Source organism: Crocodylus porosus, unplaced genomic scaffold (assembly GCF_001723895.1).
Source record: "Crocodylus porosus isolate Cpor-Errol unplaced genomic scaffold, CroPor_comp1, whole genome shotgun sequence".
NCBI classification, from domain to species: Eukaryota; Metazoa; Chordata; order Crocodylia; family Crocodylidae; genus Crocodylus; species Crocodylus porosus.
Genome location: NW_017728925.1, coordinates 6,537,669 through 6,550,913, shown reverse-complemented (window position 1 = coordinate 6,550,913; position 13,245 = coordinate 6,537,669). Strand labels below are relative to the sequence as shown.

The window sequence follows — 13,245 nt, the reverse complement described above, 5'->3', positions numbered from 1 at the left end:
ACTGACATATGCACAAAGCTCTCTTGTAAAGAGGAAGCATGATGAATCTTAAATGATGGGAGAACTGTAGCACAAGCATGGAAGATACGGAAAAGGTGCCAGAAGACATAAGGTTGGAGTGTTGTTGTAGCTGTGATGGTCCAAATAATGACATGGATTTCCCCTTGCAGCACTGCAACTCAGCAAGGCTGTTTTTAGAATGAAAGCACATGTCTGTGATGCCCCAAAGCGCTGTCCCTGGAGTGCAAGCATGGCCAGACTGCAGCACTTTGAATATTAAAACCACAACTGAATTGGTAGGATGCCTTCCATTTGAGGCTCTCAGTGCATTTTCAGGGGTATTAATTAAGCCTCCCAAGTCCTTGGCAAACTGAGTAAATGGCATTCTTATCTTGTGAAACTGAGGCACGGAGAGAAGAAGAGTTTTTCTTTGTGGTGGTCACACAATAAATTGGTTGCAGAGACAAGAACACAGTCCAAGAGGCCAAACCTGCCCCCTCCCCCCCGCCCCGACTGTGTTAACTGCTTCACTACTTTTCTTCTTCCAAAACGGCACCAAAAAGGATGCTAAGGCCTTGCCTCGGCAAACCCCTTGACTGGGTGGAGCTGCATTCCCTTGGGTGCAACTGCAGATCTGATTGCAAGACTTGAACTAGGGCCTAAACTGCAGAACCCGCTGTAAATAACCCATTCCCAGCGAGGAGTGCATTGTTCCTGACAAAAATGAAACAAGAGGATTAGCAGAGCTATTTTGATAGTGAAAAATACAATGGCTGTTCAGTAGTGATGCACAGAGCTCCGTGCCGTGTCTCTGCAGGCTAAATCAAGGCAATGCTAAAAGGGCTTGAAATGCTCAGGAATGGAGCAATCGGATTGGCCAAAAGTGAGGTAATGACTTCTATAATTTGAATCCCGAAAGGCCCAGCGCAGAGGAATCTATGGGCAAAACATAAATCAGCTTTAATGGGCTGGAAGATTTTTAGTTTATTTATTTTTTTAAAACAACTGGGACCAAGCTTCATTGAGGCTAGCCAGTGGATAGTGTTACATTTTACAACAGTGCAAGACTTTACATAAACTATCTTTGGCATTTGAAATCCAGTCCAGCAATTCAACATGTATCATTTCAGAATTCTCCTTTCTTGCATTTTCAGCAGCCCCTCGCTCTTGTTGGGAGTGTGTGTGGCATGGTTTTTATTTTAATACCTACTCAGCTAGGGAATATATCTTACCCACATCTGCAATTTATATGGGCACAGACCTTTTTGACATGAACAAAGGCATCATTAGTTTTAATATAGTTTTGTTCTCATTCTTGTCTCTCCACTAACACTACCAACCCAAAGACCTGGCTGAAAGAAACAAGAGGACTGGGGTTTGGCTCATTTTAACTGCCACTTGGGTGAGATAGGTAACAACCACTATTAAGACCTGGCCCGAGCTTTCACCAAAAATTTGATCCAAACCCAAAACAAACTGCTGTTGAGGTACAGAAAAGCTCTGATAACTTTTTAAATACCTCATTTGCAAACATTGGGAACCTTTACGCTTCCTGTTTCTCTCTGAGACCATGAGGAGGAACCTGAATACGTCACAAGAAAGCCCACTCCTCGGGTATTTCTAGTTCAATTTTGAAAACTCCGGAGATCAGGCTAGTGTGAACAAGGTTCAGATAAGTTCACAGCCTGAGATGGGTCTGAGGCTGACTTATCTCCACTCCTTCAGACAATTCAAAACACTTCCAGGAGTGTCTAATTTGGAAGCCAGCTATGATTGTGAGGGGTCTAAGCAAGTCTAACTAAGACTCGAGAAGTGTTGTCTGCACCAGAAGGACAGGTTTCAGCACTGGAGTTATCAGTTTTAAGCACATTTCTCTAGTGTGGACACATTTCTAAGGCTTTGGCAATAACAGCCATATTAGATCAACCATCCCACTTGCTGACAGACTTTACCATCTCAAAAGCCCTTCTAAGTTTGCCTGGTAAATGCACACCCTTTGCATGTCCAACCCATAATGATTGCCAGAATACACCTGAAAAAAGTTTATTAATTACTTGCTAGAAGCATTTTTCACACACAAGGATCATTGGAAGAATAAAGAATAGACAACAATACTGAGGCCATTATTATTGGAAAGCCATTATTTTTAAGCTACAACTGAGCAACACAGGGTAGCAAAGTACACAAGGAGGCACATACAGAAAGAAAGAAAATGGGACAGAGGGATGAGAAGATGGAGCATGGCTGCATCCCCTAACTTTGCAAATGGAAAAAGTAACACAGCTATTTCTATTACAGTGGGGCAAATTCTAAAGAAATCCATATTAATGAGAAATGACCTGTTTCCCACCATTGTCCACTGATGTTTGCAACAACTATGCAAAGTAGAAGACAATGCACCTGACAGATAGGAACGGAGGGATAGATGGATGTATTTCATGTCAAAGGAAGTTACCAAATGCAAAGTATTTTGCGCTTATAATGCCTGAGCTACTGAGCAAGGGCATTTTTACTCGCTGATAGGTATCTAGGTCAAGATACCCAGATTGTATTTGGGTTACAAGCTTACTCTCTGCTCCTCCAGTACCTGGGGAGGATTCATGGTTACTGAAATCCCATGTCAAACTCCTCCCTAGAAAGCTGCTTTCAGTTAAAGAAGTTAACAAAGTCTGCTCCTTTCAGAGGGTTTTAATCCAGTTGGTCTTCCACCCACACACTTTGTACACAGAAGTGGAGAGACAGAGCAAACAAGGGCAGAGAGTGTTGTGGTATTTTCCCACACAAGGGAATGCCTTGAGGTTTCCCTTTGACTGATTTATACAACCCTTTGTCAATCACAAGCCCAACATGTTCCTCAAGCCTCCTCTTCAGTTTTCTTCCTCTTGCCCAAAGGGACTTGGGAATCTGTCATGCCAAAAGGAAAAAAAAAAGGATGCACCAAGGGTTCTCTTTTCATCTCCATGTCTCTAAGGCAAGTAGGCCTTTGAAAAGAGAGCAATTCAAACAATGTTCTGCATTTCAACACACGTTACCACTTCCAACCGCTGTAGAAAAAAAGTACAGGGAGGAAGGATGCTCCAGGTGTAAGGCACTACAAGAAGACTCAACAGAGCTGGCTCAGTCACAGACCTCCTGAATCCTTGAGTGAATCGCTGAGGACCGTATCTTGTTCTATCTCTTGGGTGCCCAAGTAGCATGTAGGCATTTAAATGTGAACCTACTCCAGTCCCAGAAATAAATGTTATTAAGTCTACTTCTGTGGTGGGTCTTAGCCTTAAGAAACCACTAAAAGCAGGTAGGAAGAGGAAGGGCTTCCAACCCTTTCTATTAATGTTTTTCCAGGGACATAAGCCAAGTGGAACAGGATCACACTTAGATGCCATTTAGAGCTCCTAATGGATGGAACAGGATCTGTGCCTCATTTTCCCCATGTGCAAGGTGAAAATAATATTTTCCTACCTTGTAGCGATGTTGTAAGGATATAATCCACTAATGACTGGGGCATCCAGAAACACAGATGATAAAGGACAAGTAAGAACCCAAATATATGTAAATATGTAGATCTGCCTCTGCAAGCAAGTGTGACAATCTCCTACCCTGGAAATCTTCAAGAGGACACTAGACAGTCACCTTGCTGGGGTCACCTGACCCCCAGTTGTCTTTCCTGCTTGATGCAGGGGGCTGGACCCGGTGATCTTCCAAGGTCCCTTCCGGCCGTACAGCCTATGAATGTATGAATCATCTCACCCAGCTGGTCTTCTTCAGGGGGGATAGCCAGGCCAGTACATACTCTGTATGCCTGGGGGATTTAATCCCTTGTGTAGCTATAACAATGCAACTCCCAAAAACAAACAAGCAAAACTGCCACTTGTACCCTACTTAAAACTGGCCCAAAACAAAAAAGGTAGCTTATCCTGCCTGTGCCCATCTACATCAGGGTTTGTATTAGTGCAGCTACCCACCTTGGTAGTGACAGATGCCTGTCAGTGAAGCAAATCTCTGGTATTTAGACAAGACCACAGTCTAAACTTATTTGTTCTCACAAGTTCCACATGATGGGGCTTTGTCCAAGTAAGGCCTCAATGCTGGCGGTTTGCTAAGCGGTAATCACAACACCAGTGTCTCAACATAGTGGTGGAGGGGAGTTGACTTTGGGAGGAGACAGGTTAAAGTGGGGAGAGTGTTTTGTACAGCAAGCTGCCTTCTGTCTTTAGTGGGAGACTCTATTCAAGTGATTCTTCTATGTACAGCTACAGTAATAAAACTGTTTGTGGGATTGTTTTGAGATGAAAGATGCTGTACACAATCCTGCTTGCGAAACAGAAAGCACAAAACGAGTCTGAACAGGGGCTACTGTCACAACTCACAGTGACAGGTGTATTTGTGCTGGGACATGAAGTCCTGAACAACGATTGTGGGAAGACAGGGAAACCTCACCATTCAACATAGAGGCCCGCGGGGGCACAAACTGAGTGTGTTCAGCTCTCTACGGAGCGAACTAAAAACTGCCACAATAGTAAAAACCAGTTCAATTTCTGAGGTTTCTAGCTGGCTTCACTGCAGAATATTCTTTATATTCATCCTAGCAAATTTGTCCACAGGCCAGCTTTGAACTGTAATGCCAGAGAATCCCAACTGTGGACTTAAGAGACATCTCACTGTCTCCCTCGCAGACCAGAAGTTTAACTCTTTGATGTCAGAGTTGGGGTTTGTCATGTAAGAGGACATAGTCTCAAATACTTAATTGCTTCTGCAGACCCAAGATTTACTCAAGGACGCTAAGCTTCAATGTAGGAGGCGATTTTCAGAAAGAAGCTTGTTCGCTTACAGCCTACGATTAATGCTAAGTTCACTCCCATAAGGACATCACAAGATTCACCTGCTGCTGCACAGTAGCCTAGTGAGTTCTCAAAGCTTTCTGCTGCTACAGTTTTCTCCTCATTTAGGGTATGAAGTGGGGACCGCAGTTACAGAAAAGTGAAACACTGTGTATACCAATGGTGAGAGAGTCAGCAAAAGGATCCTTTCCTACCCCCCCACAAATCTGGTAGCTTATCTGAACTACCCAAACATCAGGAGCCTGCAGACCTGGGACAGAAATCTCACAGAACAGACTTACTCCTGAGACAGCCAGCAATTCTGCTCCAGGTCCCAGCCATAAACACTATGAACAGCTTTCCCCCTAGTATTTTGAAACGTGTCATTCTTGTCCTGTGCAGAACCAAGAAGTAGCAAAACAGAGGTGATTTTAGTAGTTTAGAAATTCAGTAAAGGCCCATGTCTTGTCTGCCTGTAAGCCTTCAGGTAAATATTCAATATGCTTCCTCACCCCCACCCCACAGATTGTTCTGTTCATTCCTAAATTAGGCTTCTCTTGCCTGCTTTTCTTGTATATTTGTTGGAACGGACAAACGCTTGGGATAAAGTAAGAAAAACTATGGCACGGCTGCTGTCCTTCAAGCCAAAGAACTGTATGCAGCTCATCAACAGCCCTACTTTATCAACTGGAGGTTGTTTTATCCCCTGGGTTAACACACTGAATCCATATTTTACTCCCAGATTCAGCTGGCTCAAAAGCGAGAGGAAATTTCATCTGTCAGTATCACTGGGGTAGCTCACTTTTGGCTTGGGGACTGGGAACAAAACCTATGTCTCCTGCATAAGGATATCCTCAGTTGTGGAGCTAGTTCTCAGTACTGATAGTTTCTGTTTGAATCTAGTATAGCTGATGGTATCTGAAACTTGAAAGCTGCCATGCTACTACTGGTCAGGGGCTGTCAATACTTATGGTCAGCACTCACTTGACTAATTATCACTTTGACAGATACAACAGCAATTTTCCTAGAAAAGGACCCCAATTTTCCACGGACCATCTTTAAAATTGTGTTCATTGAAATGTGACCTTTATCCATGTCGAAACAACATGACTGATCTCACATTGCTTTTACGGTGATGTAACTCTGTTGGCTTCAGTGGAATCCTCCTTGATTTATACCAGCGTAACCGAGATGAGGATATATTCCTTTTATTTTAACAACAGCAAAAACAATGGCATGTATTTCCACGGGGAAATTACCTTATCAAGCATATTGCTTATGAAAAGGGATTATGAAAAGAGGAATCTAATTGGCAGTGATAGGAGAAGACAGCCATATCCTCATCTACAAACTGGTTTAGCTTTCTAGAATTTAAAGCTTTCTACATCTGCTGAAGGCCCAGACTACATGTGTGTTCAATATTACTACAGGACTCAAGGTGTTGTTAATATAACATTATTGAGAAACTTGGTTATTTCACCCCAAAGACTTTTCAGGAATGTTGTATTTGGATTTTTAAATCATGTGGATTTTTGCTGTTTGGATTTTGCTTTGATTTTCTGAGACCCCACAACTCAAAGCAAAATTAATATAAAACCAATGACTTTCAAATCAAAATCACATGAAATCATGAACTTCCCATAGTATCCATGCAAAACCATAAATCACCTTGGATTGGCTCAGAACCAGGCCCACAATGGCTTAACTCTTTCCCCAGATGTGCTCAAGAGGCCTGTGATCCTAATTGAACCTTTGGACAAACCTGGGTTGAGTTTTCTGAGTTTGTAACAAAGGCCCAAACCCTGTGATTTTGCTTAGTACAGAGCATTAATCAGTAACCAATGCAAAAAAAAAAAAAGTCATACCTGCGATAACCTGCTTTAATAGTCAGATGACACAACTCTTTCTGTGAATAAAGATTCGGTATTGCACAGGTCTTTGTGGAATCACCGACACCAGTACAAATAAGCGTGAGTGGTAGCAACTGGTATTTGGAAAGTGGAGAACAACAAAGAATGGGAGTTCGCTTGAAGTATAAGGGTGTCCAGCATAACTGAGTATGTTGCACTGTATTTCTGTTTATGTACATCAGGTTACTGTTTATGTAGCAGGGTCCTTTGGAATAAAGATGCTGCATTCAGAGAACTGTGCCACCTCTCCTAGATGTGTTAGAAATTGCTCTAATGAAGCAAGGTCTTGTGACTAGGGTGTAAATAGTGTCTGTTTTCCAGTAGGAGACGGTTTAATTTCAAATTTCCAAATATCCCCACAAGTTACAATTGCCAGCTAAAGGCATGGAGCCCATGGAGGATGCAACTTGAGAACAGGACCCTTATACCTTTACTCCCTGAGCATGGGCCACTCCTGTTAGAGCTAAAAGAAACTCTCAACCAGTTCTATGCAGCAAGAGATCTTGCAACCCTCTTTCATAGCACCATTCATGCACTGCCAACTGAGAAGTGGTTTAGCAGATTTTATCTCCCATCTGCTAGAAGCCATCACATTGCCACTGGCACAGCTGGATTCCCAGAGTAAGGATCTCTTAACCTGAAGCACTCAAAGTCTACCTGAGAGTAGTAGCTCACTGGTGCAGCATGGTTAAAGTCTATTGATTTCTGTAGCCAGCACCATAAGCGATGCATCTAGCATCACATCAGGCCACCTTTCACTTCCCCCACCCAAACGACCAGGTGCAACTGCTTCAAATAGAGGTAGCCATCAGCACAAGCCCAGAGCAGGCCATGAACTCACAACCCCAACATAACCACAAAATACCTTACCCATCGTGCTTGCATGCCCCTTAGCACCACTTATAACAGAAGCTCCATCTAACAGCTGGCCAGGGCATGTATTCATGCTGCTACAAAGAGAAACAATCCAGTTTAAAAAACTCTTAAATGGTTAGAGCAAAGAACCTCTTAAGCAACACCCATCTGACAGCTATTTGCACTAGGAAGTCAGTATGTCAAAAGCAGAGAAATCTGGCATAAAAGTCACGTAGAAATACATGCAAAAAATCCCACCTTAATGGGTATAACTCAGCTCACTTACACTGGTGTGGCACTCGTTCAAGTCAGGACAGAATCGGGCCAGTTTCGATGTACCCAGGAGCTTCCTCTCCCTGCCCTCTCATAAATGTGACAGTAATGATGAACTCTCATGTGTAAAATATACAGCCAGCTACAAAAACCTGGACAGCAATAATGATGACAAATCCAGAAGGAGCTCTAGTAAGTTTGGTAGCTCTCGACCATAATAGTATAAAAATTGAGAAGACACCTGGACAGCAAAGATATTTGAGCCTCCTTAAACAATGAACACAATTTCAAATAAGAAAAGAAATAACAGTTTTAAACTAGTAAACTGAAAGAGAAGAACCCAGTTCTCCTATGCTGGACCAGACCTAACTTCTACTGGCTACAAGGACAGCAGACTCTAATCAGGTGCCTGACCAGTGACCACCACGTCACTCTCTTAACATCCAAACTGCACAAAGCAGCATCTGCCAAAATGGTAGCCTGAGGGTTATTTGAGACAGCAAAAGTGCCCTCCATGCTTTCAGAAGATTTCTAACTAAGCTTTGCCTGTGGCTGCAACAAACAGCTGTGCATTGGTTAATGTCAGCTCTGACCACACCGCCCCATTCAGGAAAGGTCAAAAGAATGATTTTTCACTTAAAAACATCTGTGTGTTAAAAGAACAGAACTTCCTCATGTGTGGAAAACTATTTTCAGCATTAATCATGTTTTAAATAGTGTATGGGTTTTTTTACCAATTAAATATGCTGTATTAACTATACACAACCCCCAACACACAGCTCTTCCACGTTAGAAACACTGAAGGCACAAATCTCTCTCCCCCTGTCTTTGTCTCCTTTCCCCTCTCTTAACTGCATAACTCTCTGCAATGGTCTGACAGCTAATGAGGGAAACACCCCGTTGCCTTTCTTCAGTACATGAGGACTTAACCAGGCCTCACATCATAAGGGTATCATGAGAGAAGGCTGCATTTGCTCAGGCCAATTGGATGCATGCAGGGAGACAATACATGGGGTGAATTAAACAACAAGGGGGAAGTAAGTGATGGAGTTGTTAGAGGTGTGTGTGAAGATATGTGTGTGTGTTTCTTGGGGAGCAGGTAGGCATTCCAGCAGTCAGATTATTTTGGTCTCACACACAAGTACTTGGACATACATCCATACATGGCAATGACAATTAAAACCGTTCTGTGGCTTGTTTCTTTCTGTATATCTGATGACATAGTTTGTGGTATACAAATGAAAAAGATCACACTTACTTCCCAGGGCTGTTCCAGCTGTCGTTCCAAAACTGCTGACTAACACAACTGATGCCACAAAGCTGAGTGAGCTCCCCTAAATGAGTTGGACCATCCAGTAAGACTCTTCCTAAAGCAGCAGCCAGTTGCTTCCTTTGGCATTCAGCATTCACATCTGCATCCAAGTACAGTTTTGCTGCAGGTGTTTGGGGAAGCCTGACACATTTATGTGATTGCAAAACAGTTCTGGTTGATCTGATGAGCTTCAAACTTTGATTAATTAAACCCGAAGATGGTTTAGAGAATTTCTTCATAGATTATACCAGGACAAGGGAGTTCACACAAACTTCAGTCCCAGCTGTTTCCAACAGAAGTTACGTAGGGATTAAAGCAGGACTAAAACTTGTGAGAAGAAGCTCACAACTACTCCAAACTCAATTTCTCCCAGGAGTAATCATTAAAGAGGACAGAGTAGGAGGAACTTTGCAAAGGAACTCACATCTGCCATAGCCTCAGCTTTTCCCATCAGAAATCACTACTGGGGAGAGAAGAAAAACTCCATATTCCAGGGCCTTTCTTCCAGTAAGCTATGGAAGGAATTGTGTGGGTCTGCAGTCTATCAGGAAAATAACTACTTGGTTCTCAGGGCCAGATTTCCAGACACTTAGGAGCCTAATGATGCAGACAGTGGCCTAGTGGGATTTTCAAATCAGATCAAAACTAAGAAAATGCCGACCTTCCACTGAAGTACAATGGGAGATAGATGACTAACCAATCGAGGTATTTTTGTAAACCCTAAAGACCTAGCTGCACCTTTAAGAGCCTAAATATTTTTGAAAATCTGATTGACTTCCAAGTTTTGCATTAAAGCATGAGGGAATTTAGTTTCCCATATTTCACTCAAATTGGAAGCTAAGATCCTATTTTAGAAACAGAGATGCACAAGCTGAGGTCACATGAGATGCACGAGTTCAAGCAAGTCACTGTGTGCACAAACACACATCTGAGCACGGAAAGTAGGCGATTACCAATTCCACCTATGAAATCACCTGCTTGCACGTGAGCATGTGTGTTTTGCTGCCACAATCACAGCACAGAACTGGGGAATAGAAGTGAAATCTATTCCTAGCTCTGAGTTGCTGCGTGATGGTGAACTCATCAACTCCACTCTGCGCCTTCGTATCTGGGTAAAATAGAGACATTATTTTTGTCCTGCTTCAAAAGGGTGATGCAAGGATAATTAACAAGTGATAATGAAGCATGTTGAGACCTTCTGCCTGAAGTGCAAAGTGTTATGAAGTACAGGCAGGCTGTAAACCACTTACATGCAGTAGTTACTCATAAGAGCAGTAGCCCTGAAACAAAACCGAAATGTTCTGCACAAATGCAGGTTCCCTCCAACACACCCTTTTTCATGCTGGATCTGCTTGTGAAAACAACTGAGTGTGGGTAAAAGGTGTACCTCACGGCCCTAAGGTCCTATTTGAAAAATGTCTTTTTAAGAACCTACTTGTACTGTCATGGACACGGCGCAGCTTGTGTTGATCTCAATGGGAGTAGCACCCATTTACTTGAAGGGAGAATTTAACTTTGCTTTAAAAATGTTGAGGATGCACCAAGGTTAATGAGATGATTTGACAGGAAACAGTGAAAATCAGGCCAACGTTTTCACAAGTGGCCCTTCAGTATTTAGGACGCAAGGTGTGACACCAGAAACCAATGGAAACATTTTGTGTCAGCTGAGGATATGACCCTAAGTGCTACATTTTCAACAGCAGCTACTGATTTGGGATGCCTGACTTGAGATTCTTTTTAAAGTGCCTTGGTTTTCAGATAGTGCTGACTGAGCACCCAACCTCTGAAAATCATGCCTCGTTAAGGAGTCTCGAGCTGGACACCCAAACATTGAGAGACACCCCAAATTAGTGGCCTCCTATAACAATGTGGGCCTAAATGCCTACATTGCCCTGAACAAGTAGTGCAGACAATCCTTCATTTAAGAGAAAAAATAAATTCTCCACTGCTGGCATGAGAAAGTTTACTTTCAGGCTTAAAGAAATGAGTGTGTGGTTTTGAGAATGGCATTCCGTTCTGCTGAAGAATAGCACCCTGCCTGTCTGTATATCTGTGGCTTTGTAGCTACATTACAATCTTGGAGAGCTCTGTTTACATATTTTACATGTTTTCTTGTGCAGAACATGAAACCAAATTATATAGTAAAGGCCATTATGGCTTTGCTCCTGCTCCCTCTTTGTCCTCTTCCTCAGATTATTTTTTTTTTAATACAATCAAAAATAATCTACAAGCATATTTTTAACCTGGCTTGATTGATTGGCAGTGTTTTATTCCCTGTTGCCAAGGGAAATCATGCAAACTACTAGTGAAGCCATATGATGGGGAGAGTGAGAAGAGAGTTGCAGAGGGGGTGGGAAGAGAAATGCTGAGACCCCTTCATGCGTGAACAATGTGGATGTGTCGATGCATTTATGAACAATTGTTCTACCCAGAAGGGAGAGGGACCCGAGGCAAACAATCTGGATGGGATGTAGGGGAGCTGTCCCGTGCTCACTGCTATATATACTCTGAATCAAAAGGGTTCTGACCAGTAGCAGGAGCTGGAGGGGCCACAGCAAAGGAAGGGGGTGTTTCCATTCATAAAGGTTTATGCTAACAATCATTTCCCTTTTCCTATAAGACCAGGGGTTCAAGTGTGTGTGTGTGTGTGTGTGTGTGTGTGTGTGTGAGTGAGTGAGTGAGTGAGTGTGAAAGACATGATAAAATGAAATACTGCTTTTCTTAACATGCTATTGAGACTTTTTATTAGTAAAGAAAACATTTAAATTTCTTTATGTCTTCTAGTAAATTCAATCTTTAAGTAGAAATGACCTGGAATTCTAACTTTATTTTGTTACTGGAAATGTCTCTGGGTCACAAGAGAGACTGAACCAGTTTCTAGCACCTGGAGATTTTGGGTTTGACCATCACTGAAGAGGTCAGAGCGAACTTCTCTCAGAGTCCTGATGGCTGCTTTGCTCTCTGCATCATCCTTTGTTTCTTTTATCTATTTTCTGTACAGTACACAAAGGGAACACAGTGTACCAGCCCCTGGTACTCACTGTTCCATTCCCCTTAGATGACTTGCATATGTGCTCTTGAAAAATGATTCTAAAAAACTAGTGGAGGAGGGGAGGAAGAAAAAAAAAATCCCTTGAGTATTTAGTAAAAATGCTTAGAATCTCCTTTGACATCTCATTGTGTTTCCTCTCTGTCTTTTCCTTACACAAAGCAGCTAGAGGCTACTTCATTAGCTGGGTAGACTGAGTGGTTTACTACTGCAGGGGTCAAATAAGTACAGAAGGGAATGGGGGTGGGGAAAATCATTACATGCTCCAACTGGAAATGGAGTCAGGTGGTTGGCATCATACTTTTTTTTTTACTATCCAATCTTAGATGTTCAGTAAAGGCTGTTTTCAGCCTTCTATCTACAATACAGCCTCTTCTTGTCTGACAACACACACAGAAATCCAGTTCTCATTCAATTTTGCTTTGAGCGGTAGATTTCCTCAAAAGCCTGATCTCAGTTGTGCACGGGAGGGTTGGGGTATCATCGTCAGTGCACATCCTTGCAGCATTCTGGGCTCAAGGAGCTGTTGGTGTTTTACACAGGACAGGGGACAGAGCAATAACAGGCCTAGGTAGATGGTATGTGCAGGCTCCCTGGTCAGCGCAGCACAACTATGACAAAAAAAAGCATCACCTTTGGCAAAATGGACTGCAAAATCATGTTTTTCCAGCGAGAGAGATCATAAGAAGTTTTCCGGCCATTAAGAAGAGTGAAATCTTGGAACAGCCTCCCAAGAAGAGTAATGGGAGCATAACACTGAACTAGTTTTACAGCTTAGCTCAGTGAGTCTAGGAATGAGATTGAAGTGGTTGCCTGAAGTAGCAGGAGACTAGATTTGCTGTCTTAGGATGCCCCTTCCATTCCTGTTTTCTGAGGAACTGACCCAAACAGGACCCAAACCTTTCATTAGGTTTGGACATGTTAGGATTAACTTAACTTTTCAAGTGTCTCTGAACTATCTGGTAGGGCTGTGAGAAGCTTCGGTCCCTGATTCAATCTGGTGGAGATTCAGATCGATTCGGTGGCTAA

At 42.7% G+C, this 13,245-nt stretch overlaps 1 protein-coding gene across 1 annotated transcript in view; it reads right to left on the bottom strand.

The window, feature by feature from the left end:
• Nucleotides 1-13,245, bottom strand: part of PAPPA (pappalysin 1) — a 220,807-nt gene that overhangs the window by 58,125 nt on the left and 149,437 nt on the right. The window lies entirely within an intron of this gene.